The sequence below is a fragment of the Crocodylus porosus genome, unplaced genomic scaffold, assembly GCF_001723895.1.
Source record: "Crocodylus porosus isolate Cpor-Errol unplaced genomic scaffold, CroPor_comp1, whole genome shotgun sequence".
Classification (NCBI taxonomy): Eukaryota; Metazoa; Chordata; order Crocodylia; family Crocodylidae; genus Crocodylus; species Crocodylus porosus.
Window position 1 is genome coordinate 9302183 of NW_017728911.1, and position 8018 is coordinate 9310200.

The window sequence follows — 8018 nt, forward strand, 5'->3', positions numbered from 1 at the left end:
TGCACCATGTTGTAACAGACTTATTACGCATCTTGACCAGAGTGAAAGCAAAGGTCTCTTTCTCTTTTGTTTAAACCTATGTATATTTTTAATCAGGTTTGGGAAGTTAATTGTCCAAGTGGCTTTAATTGTTAGGTTGCCAAAAGCCTGTGATTTCTGGTGTGGTCATGAAGAATACCAAAGTTTGTATGTTTCAGAATAACACTTGGATCAGGGTCAGACTCATTGGAGCCATGGTGGAATTTTTAACAATGTTTATATGTAATCTTGAGTAATCAAATGATTGTTCATTGCTTGACAGGGCAATCACGGGATTATTGTGAAAAGCAGTTCCTCATGCTGTGCGGTCCTCCTTACACATCCAGGTGTTAGGGTCTTATTTGCCATCCACTGCAATGCGTTTAGAACATTGCCACCAACAGAATGCAGGGATGTATGGATCAACTGAATTCTGAGGTGTTCATCCTAGCCTAGAACCGAGCTGACCCTAGGGGTGTGCAGGGCCCAGGGCATATCAGCCTGTGTGTTTGTGTGTGCGTGGGGGGGCATGGCAAGCAGCCAGAGTGTGGAATGGGGTAGGGAGTGCAGAGCAAGGGGTGGGGTGAGAAGCCGGAGCGCGGAGAGGGTGGGGGGGTGGCGAGTGACCGGAGTGCAGAGCAGGGGGCAGAGGGGGTGGCGAGCAGCCTGAGTGTGGAGTGGGGGGGAGGGGCAAGCAGCCAGAATGCAGAGCCAGCAGCGTGTGGTGGCCACGTGGAATGGTATGTACCAAAGGCGCTGTCTGCAGGGCTCCCAAAGCATGGGGCCTGGGGCGGTTGCCCTGACTCGCACCCCAGAACCAAACTAGTAAGGTATAAGGCAGAATTTATTCTGGAAGTTTTCGAGGCTTGATGGGATCATAACTAAATAACCCTTAATTCCACCTTGGTTGTAATTTAACATGATCATATAAGTATGAACCTTCAAGTAAGTGAATTTTGAATGACTAAAAGGCCATGTCAGTACAATAATTGAAAATAAGTGAAGGTTATCTCAGCATTGTGCAATTTTCTAGGTTTTTTCTGCGTTAACTTGAAGATCACAATGTAATGTAGACAAGTTCTGGCACTTAGCAGTCCTTACACTAACAAAATTCCTAGCCAGTTGGCAGATAAATTTATGGAAAGTTGAATGTTTCTTATATTTCATGTATGTGGAGTTGCAGCACCCACATGACCACATTGAATATGCTGTATGAAAATAGATTTACTTCATTAAATAGTAGCGAAAAGTAAGCACTTACATAATCCCCTTATTTTGACTGAAGTGCCAACAGTCTTAATACCAAGTAAGTATATTATAGAAAACTTTTCAACGTTGCTACTAAGTATCAGGGATCTGCCTACATTGGCAGCAAGTATTAATTGTGTACATGTGCTCATGTTGCAGTAGTGAAGCCCAGAACATGTTCATTTTATAACCAAGCACTTACAGAAATGTTCCGAGAAAAAAGGCACTTTTTAAAGCCCATGACATTCTACGGGGAGATGCATCTCATTTAAGATCTCAATCACTTGAAAAATTGACAGTTTACTTGTTTTGCTATCTGTAGGTTTGTAACTTAATGCATGGGAATACATGTATCAAAGCATTTTGCAGAAAAAGCAACTGCTTCAAAAGAAGGTAAAGAATAATTTTCCGTTGTCTCTATTATATAACTTATGCCATCAATACATGAAAATACATGTTTGGTCAGAAATATGCTGTATTTGAAAATGCAAGCTTGTTTAAATTTGTTTTAATAATCACCTGATAATACAAAAGATTACATAACTAAAGAAAATGAAATAGCCACATTGAATCCATATCTTATTTAGTTCATGTGTTCCAAAACAGACTGGGCTTAATTGCTCTTATTTCTTGCATAAGCAACATCCTTAGTACATCACAACATACTTACTAAGCAAAGCTGACATTTACCTAAAATATAATGTCTCTTCACAAATGCTTTATTCACAGCTATTATCTTGACTGATTGGCTAAGAAGATCATTCTTTGCAATGTCATTAAAGACAAAGTGTTCATTAAAGATGGGATTCCTACTTCTCTTTATGATGGTGCTTCTCTGTTTCTGAGTCTTCCCTGGCACAAGACAGAATATGATGCAGCAATTTACTCTTGTAGAGCCTATAGATGCATCATATAAACCTTCAGCACTGATCAGATGGATTCTAAAATTTCTTCTGTCATGACAATATTTGCTGGACAATCTTAAGATTTCATTTCTATCAAGAAACACCGTGCTCTCACCTCTGACTCTGGATCATAAGTAACATATTGATGAAAGATGGGTGATTGTGAGAGAAATAATTTTTGTGTGGCTAAGAACTCAGTTAGCTTCTCTGAGGACCTCCTAGTGGCATTGGGGCTGTTATCAGTAGAGCTGACTTCTTCTGGTGATGAGGAGTGTTCCTTAGCCCTCTGGATTTGCTTTTTCTGCCTTCTTCTGCAGACTGAGCCCTCAGAACTGAATACTGCAACTGAAGGGTAGGATCTGGACAGTGATCTTTTCAGAAATGGGAAGCTGAAAGGAGAGGAGTCAGTGGAGAAGCCAGTATCACAGTCCCAAGTGGTTTGTCTCTGAGAATACATGTACCCAGAAGAGTGCCTAGTATTGATGGGGCTGGAAGCTAATCTTTTGTAGCAGGTGTTGACTCCGGAGTTTGGTGGCACCAGTAGACAGGATGTCAAACTGCTTGGGTCACTGTGGAAGATACTTTCTTTTCTTCTTCTTCAATGTGGTCATGTGGTATGGGGGCTCTCCAGCAAAGTGTAGAATCCATAGAAGGATTGAGCTTTGGGGAAATGGGGCAGTGAGAGTGCTGCCTGTCACTGTAGATCAGAGTTAGTGTCTTCTGCCATTGAGATATGGCTATTAGCATTTTCTTTTGAGAGAATGGTTTCAGAGGCAGGCTGAGCTTACCTACAGTTTTGCAAGAAGGGTGGAGGCTGGTGCCTGCAGAGGGCTGACATTGCGGGATAGAGTTGGAATCCCTTGGGGACTGGGACCAAATTGCTCAAGGTAAGATTCCAGAATTCTGCATCCGATCTGGGGTTAAGACTTTGGGAGAAGCAGTCACTGTTCTCTGGCCTCTGTTCCAGCAGTAACCTTCTTCCTTTCCCAACATGAGTGGATCCACAACCTGCTGAGCTTCTCTAGGCACCACATCAGTAGGAATTTGTGATGTCCACTGCTGTAGAAAGAAAGAGAAGAAGGAAAGGCTCTGTCCTGGGACCCATCCTTTACTAGCCGCAGCATCGCATTGCAGGCTCATGTTCATCTTGTGGTCAATGATGACCCCGAAGTCTCTTTCTTCTGTGGTGCTATCCAACGTAGCACTGCCGAGCCTATAAGGGTGCTGCAGGTTTGTCCTCCCAAGGTGGAGAACCTTGCATTTTTCGGTGTTAAACACCATCAGGTTCTCGTCTGCCCATTTGCTGAGCTTGTCCAGGTCAGCCTGGATCACCCGCCTATCTTCTTTGCCCCAAAGTTTGGTGTCATTGGCGAACTTGGCCAGTCCACTCCTGACTCCAATGTCCACATCATTAATGAAGATGTTGAACAGTATGGGTCCCAGGACAGAGCCTTGAGGGACCCCACTGGTCACAGGGCACCACGATGACTGACTGCCATCAATTACAACCCTCTGGGTCCGACCACGAAGCCAATTTCCCAGCCAGCGGATCGTGGTGGAGCCAAGGCCACAACTGGGCAGTTTGGCCGAGAGGTGATCATGGGATACCAGATCAAAAGCTTTTTTGAAGTCAAGATATATGACATCAATCTCTTCTCCCTTGTCCAGGTGATAGGTCACCTGGTCATAGAAGGAAATGAGATTGGTCAAACAACACCTACCCGCAAAAAACCCGTGCTGGCTTGTAGACATGGCCAGGGAAAGTTGCTCCCAGATCAGCCTTCCCACTATGGGGCTGGTCTGAGTATAGCCCCAGGACTCCTGGCTGGGAGCCTTTCCTGCCCCAGGGCTGGGCTGCCTCAAGCCTTTAACAGCCTTCAGGTATTTGAGACCTGGGGCACATAGGGGCCTGGAGTGCCCTCAAGCTCCCTGCTTGTGTTCCCCTGGGCAGGCCACACGCAAGCTGCCCTAGCGTGCCTGCACCCTGGAGCCATTGCCTGGCACCACAGTTCTGTGTGGCTACCAGGCCCATGCTGTCCAGGCTTGCAGGGTGTCCAGGCCTGCATTTACAGGTATCACATTCACTTGCAGTTAGGGTTTTTTACTGTACAGTAAGCATGCACGTGTAGATGCGTGTGCTTACTGCACAGTTAAGCATCTCATGTAGACGCACCCAAAGGGTACCAAGTAGAGATTGTGGCACACAAAAATGCAACCTGAGAAAAACACTCTTCTGAGCAAAATGCAAGTAGGGAGAGAAATGCCCTGACAAATTCCTATCCCACCTCTCCAAATAGAAGCTTATTGTAACTTAGCCTAATGCCACTGTTGAAAAAAGCTTGTAAACTAGCAAAAGTGAAATTAAATAGCCTTGATTAAATATCCTGTTATCCTTGACTTCAGTGAATTATGTATCTTGGACAGAGGGTTTGGGGCATTTGTTTCTATCAGGTTTTAGCATAGAGTTTTTTGCATCGACAGCAACAGTGGATTTTTGTGCTTACCTACAGTTTAGCCCTCTCAGTTCCAGTTCCATCAGCAGCAGTGGTCTTGCCATTGCTATCTCACTTTCCCTGCATATTTGAATAAACTAATTACTATTCCTTGCAGTCAGTTGTCTATTAACTACACATGTCTGTTTTTCTCTTCAAGTTTGCTGCAGGTATATTCATTCTGGGTTTTGTTTTGTTTTTGTTTTTAATGCCATCAAAAAACCCCAAACCTAAACATGTTGAATGTGAAGTGTTCTATACTGGTTCTGAACTAGGTTTGTTATGCAGCAGCTGAATGGAAGCTTGAAAAGTTTCTGGAAACCTGCCTGGGGGGGCGGGGAGACTTGCAGCACATTGATGTGACAGGCAACACATCATCATAAGTAAGTGTAACAGGGCCCCGACTGAGAACCTGTTACTAGGGGGACCTGGACAGCTGAAGACAGTTACAACACGGGGGGAAGAGATGGGTCCCACCCACAGAGAACTAATAAGGCCCCGGCCCGAAGGCAAAGGAGAAATTGCTTTCGGGCACTGCAATCTACAAAGACGCTGTGGAGGATGCAGCTACGAAGGATCCTGAGGGTGGATCGTAAATGTGAGAGTCCCTACAAGGACGACAAAGGGGTACTGGGACCGACTGCCTCCTCTCTACATACCTGAGTCCACGCAAGCGACAGTGAGTCGGAGAGAAGCAGAGCTGCACCGCAGGAGAAGCTGCGGCTCTGGGCTAAGACGTGGCGAAGGTACTCGGAGGGGAAAAAAGGGAGCGGGGAACGCCCAACCCGGCCCTGAGGAGGTGGGGATCCGGCATCCCACACCTGAAGAGAAGGGGGTCAGGACAAGAGACCTCTAGCATGTGGCGAGCCTCACTTTGGCGAAAGACGCAGCAGGGGAATGTTAAAGGTGCTGCTAACAAGCTGCTTATGTGATAATTAGTGGCTGATGGGATAATTAACAACGGTTACCAGGACTCTGCGCGGTACTTACCTATTACATAAGTGCACAGGAAGTGGCCAGGAGGCCTAGGAGGTCCCTGAGATTGGTCTGTCAGACTGCTTCCTCCTTCAAAGAAGGTTCCTGTAAATAATAGAAAAGAACTGAATAAAAGCACCTGCGTTATACCCCAATCCAGTGTGGTACTCCCGCGGGTACTCATTCAAACTACACCCCCTTCCTCCCTACTTCTATTAAGATCCAAGTCGTGGCAAGTGAGAATAAGAGGCTTGGGGGGTACTCAGCGTGGACACGCTGACAGGAAGGTAATTGAGGATGTGTGTTAGCTGAAAGGGAGCAAGAGTCCACTGGGTATATTCTACCTTCTTTGCTGCTGAGAACCCGGGGTAACACTATAATAAAGGCAAAAAGAACCATTTTGTACCTCAGCATAAGGAAAGAACTGCATCAGTACTGCAGTCTGGACAGCTACTGTGATATCCCTTCTGAGGGACTTAGCAAGGGAAGTATCTCACTGTAGATTAAAAGAAGCAGAGGTAGGTACCACCTATAACAAAAATGCCAAACAATGGTACCATATGTTGGAACTGCTAAACCAGGATGCCTGAAGTTACAGGTATGAAGCAAAGTGCTTATTTCTTCTTAGAGCTTGAAAGCCATTTTTGTAAATAAGTATATGAATATATTATCTAGAATTTAACAGCAACCAAATAATGGCTGCAAGTTCTGGACAAAGAAAAGCTGCTCTTTTAAGCAAATGACTGGGCTGGAAAACCTACCCAAATCTCTGCCAAGTCTCCCCAACCCAGAGGAAAGTTCCCTTACTGTAGCCTGTTGCATTTTTGCCTCATTTTGAAAAAAGCTTGGTCTTGTTCGCTCTGATTGCTATACCTGCAAGTAGACCTTTATGGTGCAGTAACTATGCCTCTTTCCACAGCACTAGCTGCTCCTGTCTTTGATGAAAAGCAGCAAACGAATTTTAACTTTTCCTGTGTGTTGCAGGTTCTAGTGACCAAAGTTTCCTTCTTCTCTTTCTTTCTACAGCAGCGTACATCACAAATTCCTACTGATGTGGTGCCTAGAGAAGCTCGGCAGGTTGTGGATCCACTCATGTTGGGAAAGGAAGGAGGTTACTGCTGGAACAGAGGCCAGAGAACAGTGACTGCTTCTCCCAAAGTCTTAACCCCAGATCAGATGCAGAATTCTGGAATCTTACCTTGAGCAATTTGGTCCCAGTCCCCAAGGGATTCCAAGTGGGAATCCTGATGTGGGAGGTGATCTGGGTTATTAGCACCCCTAAGCAAATAAGAAAATAAGGTTTGTTTATTCTCCTGGCTGCTAGGCTTGAAAAGTAGCTGAATAGATTCCATTTTCTGGATTAGATGTTGTGGAGTTAAACTTATTTTTAATAATTCTTTTAAAGTTTCTAATGTTCATATTATTCTCTTACTGGCAACACTGAAATGTGCTCATTTACCATTTTTAACATGCTGAGAACCCTTGCACCCTACTTTTCATTTGCAGGATACTTTGTGCTGTGCTCTATGCAGTGGTCAGAATAGTTTAGATCAGAGTTCAATATTCTCACTCCCATCCCTTCATCTCCAGGAGATGGAGGCAAAAGGGATGACAGAGAGTATAAGCATAAACTTCAAATTTATACTGAAGCTCTTTGAGCCAATGTCTTTACTGTGATATTTGCTGAGGGTTAATGTACTGTCTGACAGAGCTGCCTATGAAATTTATTTTTTGAGTTTCAGGGAAAAAACCTTGTCTCATTCAAGGTGAAAAGGTAAAATTCAAATTTTCAAGAAATTAAATACTATAATGTTTTGTTTCACAGATGCAGAAACGTGGTATTTCTAAAAGATTTCACTGGAAATATCCTGACCATCTTTAATTCCTGGTACTATATAAAAAGGGACAAAAATCCTATGAGATGGTATTAGAGTAGTGAAAAGGTGGAACAGACTACCAGAGCAGGTAGTAATGAAGCTCATGAACAATGTGTGCCCCTGGAGGCTGGAGGTCATGGTGACCACCCCAGGTGGCAGTGATGGTGTTGGCAGCGATTGGTGTCAGTGGCGTGGCGGCGGTGAGTGAGGACCGCCTGCAGGTGGTCAAGTGGCGTTGGCAGCAATGGTGGGCTGAGCGGGGGCCACCTGTTGGAGGTCTGGGTGGTGGGGGTGTATGTGAATGGCAGGCAGTGAGCGGGAATTGCCTGCAGCTGCCATCCACATTGTCAGCAGCGGTGAGTGGCAAGTGGGGACCACCCACAGCGGTTGGCGGCTGTCGGCCAATCTCTGGGGGGGCATGTGCCCCCCCCCCTTTCTCCCCTACTTGTCACCAATAGTATATAAGGTACACCTCTTGTCAAACTGACAAGCCCTGCCCACTG

The 8018-nt window shown here is 45.2% G+C and overlaps 1 pseudogene; it reads right to left on the reverse strand.

The window, feature by feature from the left end:
* Positions 1-1921: 1921 nt before the first annotated feature.
* On the reverse strand, positions 1922-2898 carry LOC109308752 (annotated as a pseudogene).
* Between the last annotated feature and the right edge of the window lie 5120 nt (positions 2899-8018).